Source organism: Lissotriton vulgaris, chromosome 5 (genome assembly GCF_964263255.1).
Source record: "Lissotriton vulgaris chromosome 5, aLisVul1.2, whole genome shotgun sequence".
NCBI classification, from domain to species: domain Eukaryota; kingdom Metazoa; phylum Chordata; class Amphibia; order Caudata; family Salamandridae; genus Lissotriton; species Lissotriton vulgaris.
In genome coordinates, this window is record NC_141693.1 from 1,161,846,506 (window position 1) to 1,161,869,273 (window position 22,768).

Below are 22,768 nucleotides of genomic sequence, written 5' to 3' on the forward strand. Positions count from 1 at the left end.
TACAGAAATTTAGCACATGGGTATTTTTAGCAAATGTGGACATGGATGTCTTAGCGTTTTAAGTCGGTACAGAGCGTCCCTTAATAAGGCTGAGTCACTTAGACTGTATGCAGCAATTCAGAAACGACAAGAAGGCTCAGGGAATTTTCACACTGATACAGACTGCTTAGTCATGACTCTACTACCATCCTTAGTAGCACAGGAGCCATGATAAGGCCCTTTGCAAAACCCTTGGTTGGTAAAGTGTTTACTAGGTGTGCAATTGCCACATCATTCCAAGTTTCCCACCTTGGAATGGGGGCCTGCTTCACTTTGTTCCAATGTGCATACACTTTGAATGTGCAGCATCTGCCCACAAACATTGCAAAAAATCACGCAAGGGTGTGTTATGACAACCCAGGTTATCATACTTGATTTAGGTGCAAACTGGAGCTTGCACGCGAATCGGATTAGTGAGGCAGATGTAATGAGGAGTAGATGCTTTTACTCACAGGCCTGTACACCTCAGGGGATTGGTCAATGAAAGCAAAGCCTTTCAATTCTAAGGCCAATTGATTCAAGGAACTGTTCAGGGTTGCTTAGTCTTACACGTACATGGGTGGAAGGCTCAGCGCACTGACACATGACTTCATGTTTTGTTGAAAATGTAGGATCAATTCGCTCATACGATAGGTAAAGTTGTGTGGATTATTGCTCTTTGGTTTGCACTTCAATATTGGTTACTTTACACTTTCTGCATAAAATGTCCTCCGTGTTTTAGACTAGTTTAGGTAGTACTTTTGGGCTAAGGATATGACAAACTATGCTGCAAAACCCAAGGTTACATCTCTAAAGGTGAAGAAAGAAAACAATTATGTACCCAATAAATGTTATCATGCACTTTGCATCGTGCTTCTCTGATGGCTGAATTTTCCCGATAAATAGGTTGGCACCCAAAGGATTCTTTACTGAAAACATCAGAAGATTTAGTAACCTTGCAAATACCCTCACCAGAAAACCATACAAAGCAGAAAGGGCTAAGGGCCGCAACGTATAACTCTGAAATGTACGGTAAGCTCAACATATATTAAGACTTTATATGGAACTAGGAAGACCATGAGCCTTCCCTGAATTTGCATGCACGATCAACTGGCTACCTAAAATGTTAGTTATGTCACCATATTTAAGTAACTGGTCACTTTAATGAGTATCCGGTCTTCTCCTGCCACACTAGTTATTAAATGTTTCTAGAATGTTCTTGACCACTTTAATTGCAGGTGTCAAAGTAATCAACACTAGACACTCCTTAGTAGTAATCCCATGTATGGGGGTGTGGCTGACTGGCAGCTGTAGACAAGAGGTCCCAGCCCAGCAATTCAATCCTGAAGAATCTTGCCATTATATGATTGCAAGCCCACTGTGGCGAGGTGAAGCAACCAGCTACAGCCAATAGGGAACCCCTGGGCTGGATTGGGGGACCGAGGAGCTGCTGGAGCCCGGAGTGCTGTGGGAGCCTGGTGCGATGTGGGCCGTGGCGGAAGTGCCCTGTCGGCCCTGACCGCAGAATAGCGGTGCCTTCTGCTGCTACGTGAGACCGTTCTGGGAGTCTGAGTGCAGCGCTGCTCCCTAGTGCCCTGCGGACAGAGGACTGGGTGGAGGTTGGATCCAGAGACCTTGAAGTGCTCCTTGTGTTCGGTGACCCCGGGGCCTTCCGGCTCCGCCTGCTGGTGGGAAATGCAGTGTGGCACGGAGGCCGCAGCCAGATTGAGGCAGCTGTGGGCTGCGTTGTTTCCCGCTTACACCCGCATGGAAGCAGCCTAGATAATCAGTCCTGCCAAGCGTCACGCAACAAGTGTGACCCTCGCGCATTTAATGCGGTGATCCGCATCCCCTCACTGAAATGCATTGTCACGCATTTTGCCACCTGCTGCCAGGCGAGCCACCAGCGCCGCCTGTCATCTTTATGCCTGGGCTCTCTCTGCTGCTCCGAGTGCGCCTGCTTCTGTCGTGTTCCTAAACAGTTAACCACTGCTGTAGCTCTCAGCTCTGAGAGCGCTACAAATGTATCGACTGCCCTCTGCCAGGAGCTGCCAGTTGCCCTGGAAACAGAATGCAGCAAATTATGGCACGGCTTCGGCGCCAACGTGGCTCATGACACAGCAGGGGAGCCGGGTTGGCTGCCCTCTCAGTCTGATTACTGCAGCCAATCACCGACCGTGTCACCAGGGCAGGGGGCAGGAATTAAATCCGGGCCTACCACGCTTGGGGCTCACAGCTGACCTGCAGCCACCAGACAGTTTGTTACTGGACGGGTCCCCGGCCCGGGATGCACTGGACAGCCTGGACTAGGAATTACATCTGTGGCCCCAATAATGGCCGCCCGCCGGTGAATTCAGCGATGTTGTTTCCGAGGGGATCCCGGCCAAGGGAGATTGCTGTACAGATTAGTGGCAGAATGCACAATGCACCCAGGCAATCGTTTGTTCTTATGCCTAACGAGCACCACCTTTCGGCATCAGGCCCAAAGCAGAGGATAGGGCTCAGTCCCCAGACTCAGGCCCTCTGTGTCACTGGCTCAATTCCTCATTGGCTCCACACAGCACAGGGACTGCTATGTCCCCCTTCACGGCTCACCGACACTCGCAGCCCCCACCACTCGGCCCTTCTCACCCGAGTGGTGGCCACAGAAAATGTCCAGGATGGTTTGGGCTTTTCAGGCGGTCGGCGCGGGTCCCAGCCAGAGCCAATCTTCCTTCTCCGCGCAAGCTGCCAGCCCCGAGCCTCCGTGTGCAGACAGGCCCAGTCATGCCTCGGGGAGGCTCGCCACCAGCAGGCCTCTCTAATGCTGTCACTGCACATCCTTCGGACCCCGGTCACAGCGGGTCACACCTTCACCTTTCACAGCCCATAAGTGGACGGGTAATCAGACAGTGATGGAGTCATGACTGACCTTCACTGGGTTGCAGCGGCCACGCAGGTAGGCTAGGACTCACTGCAGACGGCCACCACTGCAGCCTGGATTGACAGGATTGCCTTGCAGTGGGTCGCTCGTGGCCTGAGGTGAGCCAGCTGCCTTGCAGAAAGTCACTGCCCGACGCGCCAATCATGCAACAATGTCTGGCTGAGATCATTCAGAACTGAAGAACAGTAAATAGATGTTTTTTACCAGCTAATTGTTGCCAACCACCCCGAGTATGTGACAGTCAGTGTAATAATAACTGAAATTAATGAGTACATGATCAGGTGAGGCCCCTGCCACCTACCTGCAGTCTAAGACAGGTGGATCCTCATCCGTGACTAAAAGTCCATGATTTTGTTGGTAATATCCCAGCGTGTCCTCAAAAATGCAATGTTCTAGAAATTTTGCGGGTGCCTTTGAAGTCCGGGAGGGTTGACAGGAGGCGACGAGGGAGGGGCAAGGAAAGAGGTCGCCGGGTGGAGGAGTGGTAGAAATTTACCCCTCGGCCAAAATAGAATAAACAGATACTACAGACTCTGAATGTCTTTGCAAAATCGCCTCAGAGGTTAGATAAACCTGCAGGCTATGGCTTTAGGCAGCGGAGCTACCCCTATGAAACAGCCATTGCTGGGTTTGGCAGCTGATTTAGGGGTTTATTTCATCATAAAGAAATGCCCCTCAGTTTAAGTAAGTCTAATAGGAGTTCGATTCGTTAAAGCATTAGAAGGTTGCACACTCCTCACAAGCTCACACCAGAGTTATCCTTTTAGTGGCCTTAGTAGCAGCACTATCTGTCAAATTTACATAGACCCTGCGAGTTCTTGGTTTAGGTGGCATAACTGGAGAGTTTGCACATGATGTGCCAGCACAGAAGAGAGCAGAGCTTTCTATCCAGCTTTTTACATAGAACTAACTTAAAAAGGTCAGTTCTCTGACCCCTGAGCTATCTATCGCTCAGGTTATATAGCTGTAACCATGCATGGCCACAGACAGCAGAGCTGCCTGTCATCCTACAGAGAACTTAGAGTCAGGCCTAAAGGTCTTCATTGACTGTCTCACTGAATGTCAGGTGTGAGTTGTTTATTTAACCCAGGTACTGCACTGCATTTATTAAAACAAGGTTTTTGTTTTGTACCATACATTTTCTTAATCCACTGCTCGTGATATAGTATCACTGAAGGCTTCGCACATGAGATGTTAATGTCAGTCATAGGTGTCTTCAAAACATACAAACGTAACTCATGCGTGTACTGATAACATCCCAGCTATGTTTGGGCCGCTCCGGGGACTCTGGTCAGTGGTGCGGAGATAGTATCACTCATAGTCGTTTAAATGTCACTTATAATTACACTGAAATTAAAAAAATGTCACACATGGCAATCTGAAAACTTGGCAGCTATGGATAGCAGCCAGATTGAATGATCAGGGATATTGCCCCCGTAAGCGGATTCCGGCGATGCCAGGCCGGGCCCACTGAAGAGGCCTGTGGTGCAGCGAGGAAGCCACGAGTAGAACGAGGAGACAGTCTGATGCCTCAACGCAGTGCCCGGTAGGTCGCGCTCCCTGTCCTTGCTCCCTCCTTGCCCACATGTTGTGTGATGCACACCCGCTTTGGGGGGGGGGGGGGGGGGGGGTGAGGGGGGGGGGGGAGGTAGGAGCACCGATGCGGCTGGAGAGCCACGCAAGGCCTGAACTGGTTGTAGTGTAATGCTGGACACGTTCTAGTGTTCTGCCTGTTTGCATCCCAAGTCCCCTACCCATACACCCACCCATCACAGGCGTCACCAGTCAGGTGACCCTACAAATAAAAGGGGCCGGGCACATGTGCCCTGGGCCAGTTGCCAGTACCTCAACTATGTGTCCGTGTCATTAATTTGTCTGCATGTAGGCCTAGGGCCCAAGACACCACACTGGTGAGGTCAATCAATCAATCAAAGCATTTATATAGCGCACTACTCACCCGGAGGGTCTCAAGGCGCTAGGGGAGGGGGGGTCCGCTACTGCTCGAACAGCCAGGTCTTGAGCTGCTTCCTGAAGGCAAGGTGGTCCTGGGTCAGGCGGAGGTGGGTCGGGAGGGAGTTCCAAGTCTTGGCGGCCAGGTAGGAGAAGGACCTTACTCCTGTGGTGGCTCTTCGGATGCGGGGGACGGCGGACGGGGGCGTGGCCGGTCGATCGAAGCTGGCGTGTGGGAGCGTAGAAGTTGAGGCGGCTGTTGAGGTATCCTGGGCCTTGGTTGTGTAGGGCTTTGTGTGCGTGTGTGAGGAGACGGAAGGGGATTCTCTTGTTGACCGGGAGCCAGTGCAGATCTCTCAGGTGTCCGGAGATGTGGCTGCGACGGGGGATGTCCAGGATGAGTCGTGCTGAGGCGTTCTGAATCCGCTGGAGTCTCTTCTGGAGTTTGGCGGTGGTTCTGGCGTAGAGGGAGTTGCCGTAGTTCAGACGGCTGGTGACGAGGGCCTGGGTGACCGTCTTCCTGGTCTCGGTGGGGATCCACCGGAAGATCTTACGTAGCATGCGTAGGATGTTGAAGCACGACGAGGAGACGGCGTTGACTTGTCTGGTCATGGAGAGGGAGGAGTCCAGGATGAAGCCCAAGTTGCGTGCGTGGTCTGTTGGTTTGGGTGCGCTGCCCAGGGCAGGGGGCCACCAGGAGTCGTCCCAGGCGGAGGGTGAAGATCCCAGGATGAGGACTTCCGTCTTGTCCAAGTTCAGTTTCAGGCGGCTGTTCATCATCCACTCGGCTACGTCTGTCATCCCTTCGTGTAGGTTGGCTCTGGCGGTGGCGGGGTCGTTGGTGAGGGAGAGGATCAGCTGGGTGTCGTCGGGACTGACATAAAAGATTGGGTGCATGAGGGGCCCAGCCCAGGCCGCTGGGGGCTTCTGGAAGAGGACACACCTGGTCGGGCGAGTCAGCTGGTGGCAGCAATCCCCTGAGCTGGTCGTGTGCTCTTCTTTTGCTCTTCCCCCCTGCCCCGGAGCCCGTCTAGGGAGTTCCAGATCTGGGGGGGGGGGAGCGGCTTCGCTATCGGGGACTGTGGTGGGGGTGAAGCCCAATCTAATTGGAGGCACTCCTGAAGCAGGCGATTGCTGGAGCTGGAGCACTGATGCGACTGAGGGCCACCTGCTGGGTCTGAACTGATATACTGTTGAGCGATCAGCTGCAGACGACATTGGGGGCCTGCGTGCAGCGGACTGGGTCCCCGGGTCTGTGGTGAGGGCACCCGAGGCTGTGGTACTGGACGATGGCTGGCTGATTCCAGGGGTCTGCACCTGAAGCACTTGGGCAGGCCTGTGCTCTAATACACTGGTCAGTCCACTGTTTTTTTCGGCCTAAGCAGTTGTCGTGAAGCCCAGTGCCCTAGCGTTGTACTTTTGATCACCACTGTTTGTGACAGGGATGTGACCCTTTGCGGCCCAACGGTGTGGATTTGAGTGGCGAGGCTTTGAGTTGTGGCTGGCTTGGTGGACATCAAGTGCCCCCCACGCTCCTGGAACTGCAGTGCGCGTCTGATGAGAGGCGGGCGGTGGCAACACACAGCTAGAGTCCATTCAGCAAGAAGGTGGGCATCCCTTGCGGGAGCACTTTGTTGTGTTGGGTGCATTGGAGTCCCGATCCATCCTGGGGATGGGTAAAGACAGAGAGCTGCGGGGCCCAGAAGACAAAATGTAATCAATATGTGACCGCGGGGGTGGCCCGCCGGAGGTGAACTGGGGGTACAGGATGAACAGAGTTTGGTGGTAATCTAGGCCTCTAGTGCCAATGTACAGGCCAAGATCGACTCAGTGTTTATGGATGTGAATTTGTTGCGTGTCGATCTGCGTAAGTTCGCTTAGAGGTTGCTGGAGATGGAAAAACATGTCACGAAACTTCAGGAGGAAGAAAAAGCCCTTAAGTCCACAGTTTCTACTCTGAAGCCCCAAACGCAGCAGCTCGAGATGCAGGTGGAGGACGCAGAGGACTGCTCCCGATCTTGTAACTTGCCATCTGTGGGGTTTCCCAAGGAAGTGGAAGGAATCAGATCTTTCCGAATTATACCCAACATGTGCAACAGATGCGGAAAAGGTTGTGGGCATGGGGATGTGAAACAAAAACCGAGAGCCATGATGTTAAAGCACATGCTGGTATTCTCCGCAAAACTGAAAGTCCTTCATGAGAGAATCTCACTACTTTGTGACACCAGAGGAAGTGTGGGACTGGCAAGACATTCTGGGAGATGGCAGAGTCCTGGTGCCTGGTGCTGAGGAGACCTCTGGCTAGTCGACCGGCTCGACTGAGAGGAGCGACGAGGAGATGACACAGCAGTCACTGGAGAGGCACTCACTCGTACATTCAAGTGGTGGTCAAACTGGACAGGAAGCTGGATATGAAACATTTGGAAAAGGAAGACGTAAGAGCACTGGTGGAGGCTGTCACTTCGGCGAATGACATGGACAGTGGCTCAGAGGTGGCTGCGAACCTCCAGACCTGTCTGGCCAGTAGATCCTGGATTGAGTAGAGGTTGCATCCTTGGTCTCTACTGTTGGGGCCTGGCAGGGCTCCGGGTGCCACTAAACAGGTTGCTGCTGTGATGACTGTAATGCCACTTCATGACTGTTTGCCCTAGCTGGGGTTGTGCGGTATATACTGTTGAGCGTCCCCAGAGACCTCGTGTTGTTAGATGTGCCTTCGGATTGCATGACAGACAGTATAGTGGGACACTGTGAAGGGCAGCAGAGGACCACTGAGTCACTCCCCCTCACTCACTCTCTTTCTTTCTTTACTCGTTTCTTTTTCTCTCTCTCTGTTTCTTTGAGTTCTTGTTGTGTGAATGCTGTGAGAAGAGTTGGGTGGGGCGGGTGCTTTGGTGTGATTGTTGCAGATGTGTGTGGGGGAGTGTGGTAGGGATACTGCTCAGGCCAGGGTTTTTCTTGGGCTGTTCTGGTTGGGCTGTTCTGGTTGGGCTGTTCTGGTTGGACTGGCCCGAAGGAACTACTAGCCCTCGTGATAGTGTTTAAATGGTTATCTGGGGGTTCTTTCATTTTCAACGATGACAGTAATATACAACTTAATTTTGCAGCAAGTCGATACGCAAGACCCCTCTATGAGGTGGGCTGGACCTCTGTGGCTTCCTGAGCTGGAGGTGATGGGAGGTCCAGCTCAGACTAATGGGAGGAAGGAGGACCACTTAAGAGTGATGGCAGGACACCTAAGCATGATCGCCTGGAATGTGCTGGTATGAATCTTTGTTAAGCGCTACAGAGTAAATACCTATTTGAGAAGGATGGGGGTGAACATAGCGATGCTCCAAGAAACACACTGGATGGATGGGGGGGCACAGAAATTACTTAAAAAGTGGAGAGGCCAGTTGTTCTCCACAACTTATTCCAGTTATGCCAGGGAGGTTCTGATAGGGATGGCCCACAGGTTTCGTTCCGCCCAAGAGATTGCCATTGAGGGCATAATATGTCCTGGTCCACAGGTTGTTGGATGGAGTGGAGAGTGTTTTTTGAATGCGTATGCCCCGAATGTGGATGATGGGGAAATTTTCAGCACACTGGAGGAGCTAATTCTGTATTTAGGGATGCCCATTAGTTGGGTAGGGGATTTTAATGTGTGACAGAGGGGCTCAGGGAGTCGATGGCTCCGTTGGATTGAAAGGGTATCTGGCGGGAACCCTACCCAGCTGTGGAGTTCTCCTGTTTCACCCCTTCCTACAGTGCATACAGACGTATAGACAGTATTTTGGTTTCGGGCAGATTGCGCTGCCAATGTGTTGGGGGCCCGGTACCTGGTGCAATTCCTGTCGGATCATGCTGGAATATGGGTAGGGAGGCACCACCCCAGGATTCCCTTATGGCAATTGCTGCAGGGGTATTTTGATACAAACTATTATTCTACCCAGCGTAGGGGCACAGACTGGGATACTTTGAAAGTGGTTGTGAGGGGGGAAAGTATTTCTCGGGTATGTGGTACTCAGTGGTGGCTGGAAAGGGTTCTACTGCAAGCAGAGGGGGAACTGACCAGCCGACAGCAGCAGGCTGGAAGGCAGAGAACAGAAGTCGGTACACTGTTGGCAACTTAGTGTAACGTAGCGAATATTTGGATAGGTTAGATCATCATACCAGGACAGTATACGAATAACAACTGCATCGAGATGGGGATAAAGCCGGGCACCTGCTGGTCTGGCTCCTTAAATGGGAATGACCTCCGCACCGCGGATATGGACGGGCAGGGAGTTGTCCAATCCTTTTTTGTGGGTAGGGGTCCAAGACAGGAATGCCCCCTGTTGCCACTTTATTTTTCCCTAGCAATGGAGCCCATGGCTGCATGCCTAAGACAGGACTTGGCAGAGTGGGGCATATGTGCCGGGGACGTGGTGCAACCTGTGTCGATGTATGCGGACGACACTTTCCTACACCTGTGCGGACCAGTATTGCAGGCGAGGTTGGAGGACTTTGGTAGGGCATCCGGTTTACGGGTCAACAGACTCAAGACAGTGCTCATCCCATTGGCAAACCTGATGGGGCAGTGAGGGAGAAGCTACCCGAGGTAGGTCTTCCTTGTGAGATGGAGAAATCTCGGTACTTGGGCATCCAGAATGCACACAGCTCAGGACCCCAGTACTCCCTGAATTTAGGAGGGTAATTGATGGTCTATGAACTTCATTTCGGTTCTGGAATACACCCCTGGTCTCGGTGATGGACAGGGTGGCCCTGAGCAAGTTGGTCCTTTTACCACAATGTCTGTATAAGATGCAGACTTCTTTCTGCGACTTGCAGAGGGCTATGTTCACAGAACTCAATGGTCTGCTGGTGTTCTTTATGTGAGCTGGCAAGAGAAGCCGGGTCAAATGAGATAACTCTAATTTGGACCCTGACGAGGGTGGACTGGGATTCCAGGGTCTGCAGCTCTATTATCTGGCAGGAATTGTGGTGTGCTGATGGCACCAATGGGGAAAAACACCTGTTGCCCAGCTTGGTGGATGACAGCGATCTCCTCAAGCTATTGATGAGAGGCACTGGAGTGCAAGAGAACTGCTCCCACATTGTGAAAAAGGTGGCTGTGGCCTGGGAGCAGGCAATGAGGCAGGTTTTGCGTAAGGGACCATATGCTCAGCTTCTCCCTTTTGGTGGTTGAAGCCTTTCCAACAAATACAGTCCTTGATGGATGTGACTCAGTGGCTGGAGGGCAGCTGTTGTGGGGCAGGGGACTTATACTGGAATGGTGTCTTTAATACAATGGTGAAGCGACCACCCTGTTCAGTGTAGCTCTGGGTCCGTTTCTACAATACGCCAAACTCTCCCGTACGGCCCAAGAGATCTAGTCGACCTTTCCCAAGGAGCTGGAGGAATTTCACACACTTGGTGTCATACTGGATCTGGAAGCGCACTGGGGTCTCATTTCTTGGTTGCATGTCACACTAAAGGCTGATAGGTGCATAGATATGGGGCCTTCCCGCACTGGATGGTCGGCGCATCAGGAAGACCCTCTCACAGACACGAAATGGAAGAGTGCCCAAGCCCAGGTAAAGGACACCGCGAGCAATGCATGCTTTAAACGTTCACAGTTTTATTACCTGCAGCGGGTCATATCTTACGCCGCAGAGGTTGAATAGGATTTTTCCTGGCTGCTCCGATGTGTCCTCTAGATGTAATGCGTTTCCGGACCATTTTCTACATATGGCGTGGAGTTGTTCACAGTTGGAGGCTTACTAGGTCGGAGTGATGCGGACGCTCAGGGAGATTACGGGCAACAACCTAGATAGAACGGTGTGTCATTGGCAGCTTGGGCTTTTGCCACCCTTAAAAACAGGGAGGAAAATGGGTTATCAATTTGCATTGCTGGGACTGGTGTTTGCATGGAGACGCATAGCGATACATTGGATAGCCCCCACCGTGGCACAAATGTTTGCTGGAGGTGAGCGATTGATCTGTCGCTGCATGTGAGGCCAGACGAGAATGTGGAGCGAGACCTGGAACTTTGGGAAGAGATGGTGGAGCGCTTGGGTGAGGCGGCTGATGCATTATGGCTCCCCACGGTTTCCCCCTGCAGTGTCACATGTGCTTCTTTAGATATGGAGAAATGTGACCAACGAGTGCAGCGCTTGCTCTTATGGGGAGTGGACTAGTGGTCTAGGTTTGAGGTGGGCCAGGACGTCCAGACGAGATCTACTGCGATTTAAACAGTGTGATAATTGTTATTGTTTTTTAGGGTGAAGGACCCCCCCTTCCTGCCCCCACCACTTCCCTTCCGTGGGGACTACGTGAGACAACTTATCAGCATAGCAGTTCTGCTTTATGTCTTTGTATCTGCTATTGCTGCAATGTTTTTTTTTTCTAATTTCTAATGAAAATGCTTATAAACACAAGTTCCAGAAAAATAAAATAAGCCTATGTATGCTTAATACTTATCATCATTTAAATCCTAACCTATTATCTCACAAGATAGGATTATAGCCATATTATGCACCTTTTATTATCGCACAGTGCTATTTGTTACTTTATTTGACGAGGGTTACTTATTAGACACAAACCTAGCTCCAAAAGGCAGCAGAGCACCGTTCATAGCAATAAGAACCATGTCTGGTATGACAGAAGAAAGACATTAAGGTACGTTTACAGAGAGAAGTTAAGCCATTGTGACCAATACAGATGAAAGCATACTATGTCAGAGGGGAGAAGAGCGTAGTGGTGCCATCTCGGATGGAAGGCACGTAGTGCAGAGGTGGGGTTTGAGAATTTTCCTGAAATACACTATTGATGATAAGGGTGCAAAGGTAAGTTATTCCAGAGGTTTGGACCATATGATCCATACGACGAGAAAGCCTGTTGGTGTACGCAGTCTTAGTAGATCTTTTGAATTGCCAATCTGGAAAGTAAATGTAAATGTAGATGTAGTAGTAAATGTAGTTGTACTTGTGAAGCGCACGGCTGCCTCAGCAATGGGGCGTCCCGGCGCTGCACTCATAACGCTGTGGAAGCCTTCCTGGCTTTCCTGTGAGATGTCCACTCCTGGGCACCCCCAAGGTGAAGCCGTGGATCCAAGCACTGCTGGGGCCGTTGTGGAGATTAGGCAAGCTATTGCCCAGAGTCACAGAGTGGGACCCATGATTAGACAAGGCACCGAGGAGAGAATTATCAGGTCCAGGGAAATTGAGTCCAAGAGCTGCCGAGGCGGGAATTGAACCCTGGTCCAGGGCCAGACCTCTGCCTCAGGGTCTGCCGCTCTAACCACTGAGCCACACTTCTCCACAGTGATGCGTTTCCTTGTCATGCAGGTGCCATGTGTTCTCTATTACGACAGAAACTTGGTGTAATTTTGATTATGCTGTGCACCTCAAATTCTTTATTAAAACCACAGCTATGTCAGCTAGATTCCAATTGTGGATAGCTGCAAAATCCGCATTAGTACATCTTTCCGAACAACCAAAAAATTGATCTCTGCCTTAGTGCTTAAAACATTGGTCTACAATAAGAAGTTATTAAAAGACTTCCGCCAGCATCAAAGGTAAATGAGAGTGTAAGGAGGAAATGTATGTGGAGTGTAAGAGATGTGGAACAGTTTTAGTAGGAAACATAACTAACTTCTGTCTTAGTGTAGCTAATCATATGAAAGTCGAGAGCCACCAAGTGATGGAGAGCTAGGAGGCCAGAAGACTCAAGCTTGTAGTGTTGGGGTGAAAGGTAGAAAAAAAGGATTTGTGTATCATCCACTCAGAGTTGATAGAAGAAAGCAAAAGGAATACATTATGTTAATAAGAGATATAATACAAAAAAGAAGGCAGAGATAAGGGCTGAACTCGGATGGAAAATAACATTATTTTACAGTGCCTTGGCTCACAGGGGCAAGAGGCAAACACAAGCTGACAGTTAAAGTAAATAGAGAAGAGCTTGAAGGGTGATGCTTACGCATAAAAGGGATGGTGTGGTGTCCATGAGAAAGTGAGCAGAATGGACATCCAGAAAGGGTTTTTTAAAGTAATTTTTAGGTTGAGGTTTGCCACAACAGATGTATGGTGGGGACAGGTTTTGCACAATGGTGTCAAGATCATCAAATAATGACTGAATTGGGATAGCTGTGTGTTATACAATGAGGGTTAAAACTGACAAATAATTGTAGGTAGAGTAGAGGATCATCAGAAAGGAATGGTCAGTAGTGTCTAGTTAAAAAGAAGGCCAACCCCAGCTGGGGTGTGTTGCGCATGTGTGAGAAAGAGTTATGGTTGGTATAAGGTGATGCCAAATTGTTGATTATGGCAGTGTAAACGACAGAAAGTATGTGGGAGCCAAAACATTCTGTGACAAAGGATCTTTTGTTTTAGACTGATCTGGCTTTCCAGAAGCAAGAGGTGAATTAGGTGGTGCCCATTTATCTGCAGGGCTCAGGTGTTTGTTGGGTACTAAGCTAGAGTAGCTAGATGAGATCATCAAACAAGTGTTTGTTGGGGTTTCATTGGCACAGTGGTTGTGGAGGAGGGCTAAAAAAAGTAGGCCACATCTGATAAATTGAAGGAAAGTGCCACTACCCCAGAAGATACTGATTCTAAGGAATGTTAGACAGAGAATAAGAACCAATTAGGCCATACAAATGATCAAATATGCTGTTGATTAATCATTCTGTCTGAATATCAGTCCACAAATGTTCGGTGTAGATGAGGTTGTAAGATGAACTTCGTAAGAAATTGGGTACTGGTTGAGGGGTGAATCCCTACTCAAGCAGCAACCGCAATCCTTGTTGCAAGCAAACCCTAAATTAGAAGAGCATATTAAAAATGATACTACCAAGGGATAGAGGTGGATGGGCTGTTCCACATTTTCTATTTTATTATCTTGCTACAATATTTCCGTGCATATCGCCACTAATTGTGGGCAAAAAAACTCCCACCTCAAACGCACATTCCCCCTTGATATATGAATTAGTTCTAGGCTTGGATACTAATAATCAATTTCTAAGAATATTAGAACCAAGCTACTACAAAAAAACAAAATTTAAGATTATATCAGCAGCTTTTAAAGCATGGAGAATCATTAAAAAATTGGTGGGGATTCCAAAGATTACAAGATACACTCCCCTAAATTCTCCACATTGCTTTCCTCCCATATTCAGAGATGCGGTGATGAAAAGGTGGAATAATAGTGGTATATATTATTTCAGTGATTTATATTCGGCCAATTCTAATACTGTATCATCCTTTTCCGAACTGCAACAGAAATTTAGAATTCCTCCACAAGACTACTTTAAATATCTACAGATATCTCGTTTTTTAAACTCATCGATGCTCAATGATTATCAAGGGTTAAAATTGATTTTGTTGCTAGAGAGTCTGTTTGTTAAAAGAAAAATAGGTTATTTTTATAATCTTCTTATAACTTATCTCCCAGATGATCTTTCTGTGATTCAACATAGATGGGAGGAATAGTTGTGTGTAGATGATTTGATGTTGAAGAAATCAATTATAATAGCTAATACTATTCTAATTACAGGACGATCAAGAACCCAGCACTATATGGCTATGTTTGATCTTTATCATACCCCAGCAAAAATCATGAAATGGGGGGGGGGGGTACTGCTGGTATAATTTGTAATCGGTGTACACAGATGGGAGCAGATTCAATACACATGTTTTTCTCATGCGCCAAATTACATGGTATTGTTCAGCAAATACAACTTTTCATTGAAAGAATTACAGGGAGAACGATAACTCTTACACCAGAACTGATTTTATCTGGACTATCATCAGATACATCAGTAAGTGAACAACAACACTTGATCTTTATTATATTAGCTGAATATCGAGCATGCATTACTCAGGGATGGATCAACTCAGTTACACCATCGTTTTCTATGTGGAGGGCCCGCTTGCTAGCAAAATTTAACTTTGAATCAGCTATATATGCAAATAAGGGAAGGAAGAAGAGACAATTAGGGATGAAAATTTGGGCTCCGGTAAAACAATGGATCCAAGAGGAAATGACTTAAAATATTCATTTGTGTAAATTTCTGTAGTATGGCTATGTTGTCGTGTTTCGTTGATACATGTAACATGTAATCGTGTTAATCTCTGTGTGTTTGCAACCTGAAAGTAATAAAAAAAACAAAAAAAAAAAAACAAGCAAACCCTAAATTAACCTGTGCTCAACACTCTGATAGCTTGGCACGGAGCAGTCAGGCTGAACTTAGTGGCAATGTGTAAAGTGTGGGGCGGATCGAGTGCGCTCTAGTTGCGCATAAAAGGGGTTGGTCATGTCTTCGCACAGCGAACGCGCACAGCGGGCGCGCCTGACTTGCGCCAGAGTCGAGCCAGAGTCAGGCCCGTCTACGCCCGTCCACGCCTGGCCGGGACCAGGGGTCACAACCCCTGGCCCAGGCCCTCGATATTCCAGGGAAGCCTTGCTCGCGCTAAATAACAAAACCGGTCTCTTAAGCCCGCGATTATCAGATACACTGAAACGGGAGAGGCTGCTGAAACCCACAGCTAAGCCACCTATTAGCAAGACTAGCTTGAGGAGGGAAATAGGAAAAGTAACATCACGGAGCATTGCTCTGCTCAATACACGCTCCCTCCAAAAACACAATCTGGAGGTGTTTTCCCTGCTCCAAGAAGACAACCTGGATGTTTTAGGGGTCACGGAAACCTGGCTAGAAGACTCTTCCATGCCCGACTTGGTGGCAGCACTGCCCCCCAACTTCAGCGCCATTATTCATAACAGGAAAGATGGTAGGAAGGGGGGGGGGGGGGGGGGTCACCCTTCTATATAATAAATCATTTAAAACCGAGACCATCTGTGCAGAAAGTCTGGAGGGTGCGGATATTCTGGGAGTTAAGCTCTGCTCTGCCACCAACTGCCTGGTGATACTCCTTGTTTACCGCCCCCCAAGGACTCCCCCAGCCTTCATGGAGCCTTTTCTGGGATTGGTTCATGACCTACGAACAAGGTATGAGGGTCTCATGGTTATGGAACAAGGTGGGCAAGCTCTAAGCCCTTCAAAGTACGCCTTGGACCCACAGACTTCGTCATCGGGCCGCTGCCTGCACCGCATCGAGGGACAACGCGTCCTGTAACACTTTCTGTTCTGCAAACGCACCGAACGCTGAACCTGGCTCGCCCGCCCATGCCGGCTGCACCAAGTGAAGGTACTGTGACCGAGTCTGTCTACCCTTGAGTGGGCCCGTATCAACGCAGTCCACTGGAATTGTTAGACTCTGTGTTATTTTCATCAACGCTGTAGCCGGACAGGGCTACCGACTAGCATAGAACTCTGGTTTAAGCATTTTTAACAAGAACTCTTGATTTTTAATAGTACTGTGGATTATTCCTAGGTCTTGTGGAAATCTATATAAATATACAAACTGTGTGGTGTCCATTTGTAGTGTGGTCACTTGATTACTGTATGTGTTCACAAATGCTTTACACACTGCCACTGAGATAAGCCTGTCTGCTCATGCCAAGCTACCAAGGGAGTGAGCAGGGGATATTTCAGGAGTGTACCCCCTTAACCTGACTAGAGGGGAGGGTCCATATTTGTCACAAGTACCAACCTGTGCCAACTAGAGACCCCCAATTCTGAAATGTAGTATACAATATGCAATACATTGTCTTAATAATACAACATTCTCATAAGTGCCCGATGTATTTCGGGACGAAGGAGTCCCTTCCTCAGGGGCCGTCCTTAAAGGAGAGGTGCTTATGTTTAACGAACAATTGATCAACAAAATGTCCCTATACAAGTAATAAACAAGGCTCAGCAATCCACCGAATGTCCCAAAGGTTCTCAACGCGTAATAATGCGGGCGAAATTGTTGATATGACTCAAGTTTAAAGGACAATGCACCGAACTCGTCTATAGTTCACGCCAATCTGTGTCCCAAGCAGATTAACCATGTACATGTTGTATTGTTAAGTCAATGTATTGCATATTGTATACTACCATTGAAGAAACAATGAAAGTTAACATTGTATTACTGATTTAAGCCCAGAAAGTTGTTTTACTAATGCCTTTATGATTGAAAAATGAATATCAGTTTATTCTGAACAAAGTGTACAAGTGATGGCAATTATTATTTGGATTAGGCTAACTTTGAAGAAATGGGTAGGGTCTGATGACCCAGTGAACAGTGCACAGTGCATGCAAGTCACCGTACTTGCTATAACTTAGTCTTCATTAGACACTTGGTCAGACAGCAAGCGCAGCACCATAGCACCATATATATTAAGATTACACAACAGACAAATTGATTGTGAAATAGGTGTGCGCCTCCAACCCCGTAGTTATTGATAGCAAACATGACATATTTCGGTGGCACCATAATGGAGCTGCCAACCTCGAGAATGCCCAGGTGGCAGCCCATGTTATCCAATGGACCACTAACACTTATAGTAGTTTCCAATGGGGAACGCCAATTTAGGGAAATTTGAGCTTGCACTTATATGTACTCACCCTTAACATACTGCACCCTGCCTCCTGGGCTGAGGAGGCCTTCCTTAGGGATGGCTGACATATACTAAAGATAGTGTGTTGACTGTGCTGTACCTGGTGAGGGCATAGTCGTGTTTGAGCAGTTTGGACTGCTCCTGTAGACTACAATGGCAGGCATGCGGAAAGATGTTGGGTCACCAAGAATGGAACAAAACTGTGCTGCAGACCTGTGGACCTATTTACCACCTATACCTTGAGTACCAGTGGTACCATATACTATGGATTTATAATGGGGGTACATTTCCTGTCAATCTGGATTGCCAATTCACACATAACAATTTTAAGAAGAGAAGAGAGCACTGGCACTGAAACCTGGTTAGAAGACTTCAGCGCACTGTCAGAGTCGAAAACCAGGATATAGCAGTCCAAAGGCGGGCAAAAGGTTGTTTTCTTGCAATGAGCTAATCAGTTTGATGGGATTGGGTGTGCTCCAGTCTTAGTGAATGCATTAAGGCCCCTGGTAATCCACACAGAGCCTGAGTTCAGGGATAGTACCTTCAGAGGCAGCTTTGGGGACTACCACCACTGGGATGCACCAAGGGATGCTAGAGGGCTCAATTATTTTTCCTGCATCCCTTGCCATTCCTCTTTTTGGAAGGCACCTGGGCGGTCCAGGCTCCAGGTCCTCCTGACTACCCTCTTAGGCGGCCATACGTGTGGTCAGGCACACCCACTGAGGCAACCCCAACATCCCCAGGTAGAACCGGATTTCCACCTCTTTACAGATGGTGTGCTACAGATGCTTCCAGAGCAGACAATTCACAGGATTGGGTGGGCTCACAGCTGCCCTCAAGGGACATGAGACTCTCCCCCCAAATTCAATGGGAAACAGAGCTACTGGATGGTGACTCTCATGGATGTCAGTTACTACAACCTGGTGGACTACATTTGGGACTACCTGCTCGGAGGTCACCAGCTGACACCTGACGGTTCTGCGCAATGATGTGAGCCACTGCCTATATTTCTTGGTGTTGATATCGATATGGGCCTTTGGCACCACCTCAATGTCACTCAGGGGCAGTAGGGTACCCTCTGCACTATACCTCCCACAATAACTGGGGCAATCTCCTCCCCAAGTGCTACTCTTGCCAGGCCCAGTGTCTGCCCACCAGTGGGGGGATGTGCCCACCAGTGGGGGTCGCGCCCCCAATTGCGTTCAAGCCGCTCCTGGACACACCCATGGACCTTTCTCCTGCTACTCCTGCAAATTCAGCGGCACCGACAACATCTCCGCTACGACTACACCACAGATTCCCGACCCCAACCACCTACAATGCATCCTTCTCAACACCCGCTCGGTCCACAGACACGCCATTGACCTATGGAACCTACTAGACACCTTCTCTCCAGACGTCGCCTTCCTTACGGAAACATGGATGAATGCTTCCTCCGCACCAGACATCACCATTGCCATCCCTGAAGACTATAAGATCACTCGCAAAGACCGTACCAGCCACACAGGAGGAGGAATCGCTATCGTCCATAAGAAATCTATCCGCATCTCAACCAGCTCTGACACCAACCTCGCCAACTCCGAACACCTTCACTTCCAGATCCACATCGACCCCAAAACCACACTCAGAGGCACTCTCCTCTACAGACCACCAGGACCCCGCGCAAAATTCAGTGAAGACATCACGGACTTCATCTCTCCACACGCGCTCCCCTCCAAAGACTATATTCTTCTGGGAGACCTCAACTTTCACCTTGAAAAGATTAACGACCACAACACCGCCACCCTCGTGGACAACCTCGCCAACCTCGGACTTAAACAACTAGTCACTTCCCCCACCCACATTGCAGGTCACACACTCGACCCCATCTTCACTTCCAGCAAACATGTCTCCTTCAGCCACACTACGGATCTCCTCTGGACCGACCACAGCTGCGTTCACTTCACCTACAACAAGCCGAAACCCATCAACCACCCCCAACCTACCCTGCAAAGAAACTGGAACAAAATCACCACGGACCAAATCTCCGCATCGCTCCTTCGAAACTCCCCAGCCCTCTCTTCTAACGCCAACGAAGCCGCCTCCAACCTCACCCTATGGTTATCCAACACCGCCGACACCTTAGCACCACTGAAAAAACGTCAAAGCAAACCTGGCAGCAAGAAGGCCTCATGGTTCAACGATGATCTTAAGAAATCCAAGAAACTATGCCGCTCCCTTGAAAAGGCCTGGAAAAAAGACCCATCCACCAGCACAAAGGACGCCTTCAAAAGCGCCACCCGCACTCACCACCAACTGATCCGAAAAGCCAAGAAAACAGCATTCAAGGATCGTCTTGACAACAACGCCCACAACAGCAAGGAACTTTTCAACATCGTCAAGGAATTTTCCAACCCCTCGGCCAACTCCAACGACATCACCCCCTCTCAAACCCTCTGCGACTCCCTAGCCTCTTTTTTCCACAACAAGATTGCTGACATCCACAACAGCTTTGACAACCAACCCGGAAACCAACCCACCCTACCATCTGCTGACCATCTTCCCCCCGTAAACACCCTTAACGCCTGGAACCCAATCTCCACTGAGGAAACCATCCGCCTGATGAATTCCATTCATTCTGGATCCCCCACAGACCCATGCCCTCACCACATCTTCAACAAAGCAGACTTCGTCATAGCACCGCACCTCCGAGACGTCATCAACTGCTCCTTCAACTCTGTTACCTTCCCAGAAGACTGGAAACACGCTGAAATCACCGCCCTTCTGAAAAAACCAACTGCAGACCCCACCGAACTCAAAAACTACCGCCCCATCTCGCTTCTTCCATTCCCGGCAAAAGTCATCGAGAAAGCCGTCAACAACCAGCTCGCCGCCTTCCTCGAAGTCAACAAATCCCTCGACCCCTCACAATCTGGCTTCCGAGCAAAACACAGCACTGAGACCGCCCTCATCGCAGCAACAGACGACATTCGAACTCTACTGGACAATGGAGACACAGTCGCCCTCATCCTCCTCGACCTCTCTGCAGCATTCGACACAGTCTGCCACAGCACCCTTCTACAACGCCTCAATAACATCGGAATCCAAGGAAAAGCACTTGAATGGATCACCTCGTTCCTCACCGGAAGAACCCAGAGAGTCCGCCTTCCTCCATTCAAGTCCGAGGCCTCTGAAGTCATCTGCGGCGTACCTCAAGGATGCTCACTCAGTCCCACCCTCTTCAACGTATACATGAGCCCCCTCGCGGCCATCGCCCGCCAACACAACCTCAACATCATCTCTTACGCGGATGACACTCAACTGATCCTTTCTCTCACCAAGGACCCCAGCGCCGCCAAAACCAACCTACACGAAGGAATGAAAGAAGTCGCCGAATGGATGAAACAAAGCCGTCTGAAACTGAACTCAGACAAAACAGAAGTCCTCATCTTAGGTACATCCCCCTCTGCTTGGGACGACTCCTGGTGGCCGGAAGCCCTCGGAAAAGCACCCATCCCGACAGACCACGCACGGAACCTAGGCGTCATCCTGGATTCTTCACTCTCAATGAACAGACAAGTCAGCGCCGTATCCTCTTCCTGCTTTAACATTCTTCGCATGCTCAGAAAAACATTTCGCTGGATCCCCTCCGAAACAAGGAAAACAGTCACCCACGCTCTGGTCACGAGCCGACTGGACTACGGAAACACCCTCTACGCAGGTACCACCGCTAAACTCCAGAAGAAACTCCAACGAATCCAAAACGCCTCAGCCAGGCTCATATTAGACATCCCACGCAACGAACACATCTCTGGTCACCTTAAGGACCTCCACTGGCTACCCGTCAATAAGAGGATCACTTTCCGACTGCTTACCCACGCACACAAATCACTCTACGACATCGGACCAGATTGCCTCAACTCTCGACTGTCCTTCTACACCCCCTCCCGCCAACTTCGCTCTTCCAGCCAAGCCTTCGCCACTGTACCTCGCATCAACAAGAACACCATGGGAGGCAGATCCTTTTCATACCTGGCTGCTAAAACATGGAACTCACTCCCCGCTTACCTTCGCCTCACCCAGAACCACCTAGCGTTCAGAAAGCAGCTTAAAACGTGGATATTTGACAAATAATCCTCCTCCCCTTCCTAAGCGCCTTGAAACCCTCTGGGTATGTAGTGCGCTATACAAATGTTATGACTTGACTTGACTTGACTTAGGATACCTGTTGTAGTGTTTTTCTGTTAGCACTAAAAGCAGTTTATGGATGCCTTCCCTGATGAATTATTGTCAGTAAAATATTTCTTCCACTGCTTTGGTGGGGATTGGAAGCCCTGACCCCTGGAACTATTTTGGGGCCTTTAGAGAACTCCTTTCTTTTAATGTTTGTCTCCCCCTCCTTCTTCTTGTGGGGAGACTGCCAACCCTCGTGGTAATCTGCCCCAGATACCTTCTAACATTGGTGGCCGCTTGGCTCATGGGTGTCGGGGCGGGCGCGGGGGCAGGGGGTGTCACGCGTGGGTTGGATGGGAGTATCGGAATTTTAAAAAACGTACCTTGAGGCCGGGTCTCACATCTTCTCTGCTCCTGCTCTCCTGCCTCCGACTCTGAAAGAAAGCAGTCAGGTTCCCACCCCTAAGCCAATCACAATACTGTGATTGGTCTGAGCGCCGTAACATGGCGCTCAACCAGGGACTCGAGGGCGGGCATGTTTTCCATGCAGGCTGTAATGCAGCCCGCCTGGAGATTGGGGAAAGAGTGCATGACTGGTTTGGGCAGTCATTGCGCACTTAGAAGTAGGCAAAACACTCCTCCCCTGCCCTTCTCCGAGAGTAGAGAAGCCCTGCGCACTGCAAAGAAGCAGGACACGAAGCATAAAACGATAATAACGTTAAGTAATTATCATTTTATGTTTCTCACTGCTTACACGTAGTGGGGTGACGCTCCTCTGCCATAGAAGAGGAGCCGTGCCTGCCTTCTGATGCACCTTGGTGTGAGGCAGCGGTCTGCCATCTTGGCAAGTTCTCTGAGGTCAGTAAGCTTGCTGCCAACCAGGTGTTGGTGCAAAACAAAGACTGAACATGTGCTCTTTAGCATTTCAATTATACAGCTCTTGGTAATCTTCTACTTCACTGCCCTTGACTCACCAATACAGGGTCTTGGAAAAATCATTCACACAATCCAACCAGATCTGCTGTGGAAGCTTATGGCCATCTCTAAACTTCTGCCTATACTTTTCTGGGGTCAGCCGATACTTCCTGGTCTGGGCTTCCTACATGAGGGGATACTTCATAGTGTTCCCTTTCCGTTTTCCTTAGAAATAATATCCTCTTTCATAAAATGACTAGTTCAGTGTCTTACAGTTTATAATTCTGTATGTATTTCAGAATCATTTATTGTTTTACTCAAGTGGAAGCAGTACATCTGCTAATTTGCGTT

At 49.2% G+C, this 22,768-nt stretch overlaps 1 protein-coding gene across 1 annotated transcript in view; it reads right to left on the reverse strand.

Annotated features, from left to right (window-relative positions):
• The window catches only part of FAM204A (family with sequence similarity 204 member A), a 450,793-nt gene that overhangs the window by 352,440 nt on the left and 75,585 nt on the right, over positions 1 to 22,768 (reverse strand). The gene's annotated exons all lie outside the window — the stretch shown is intronic.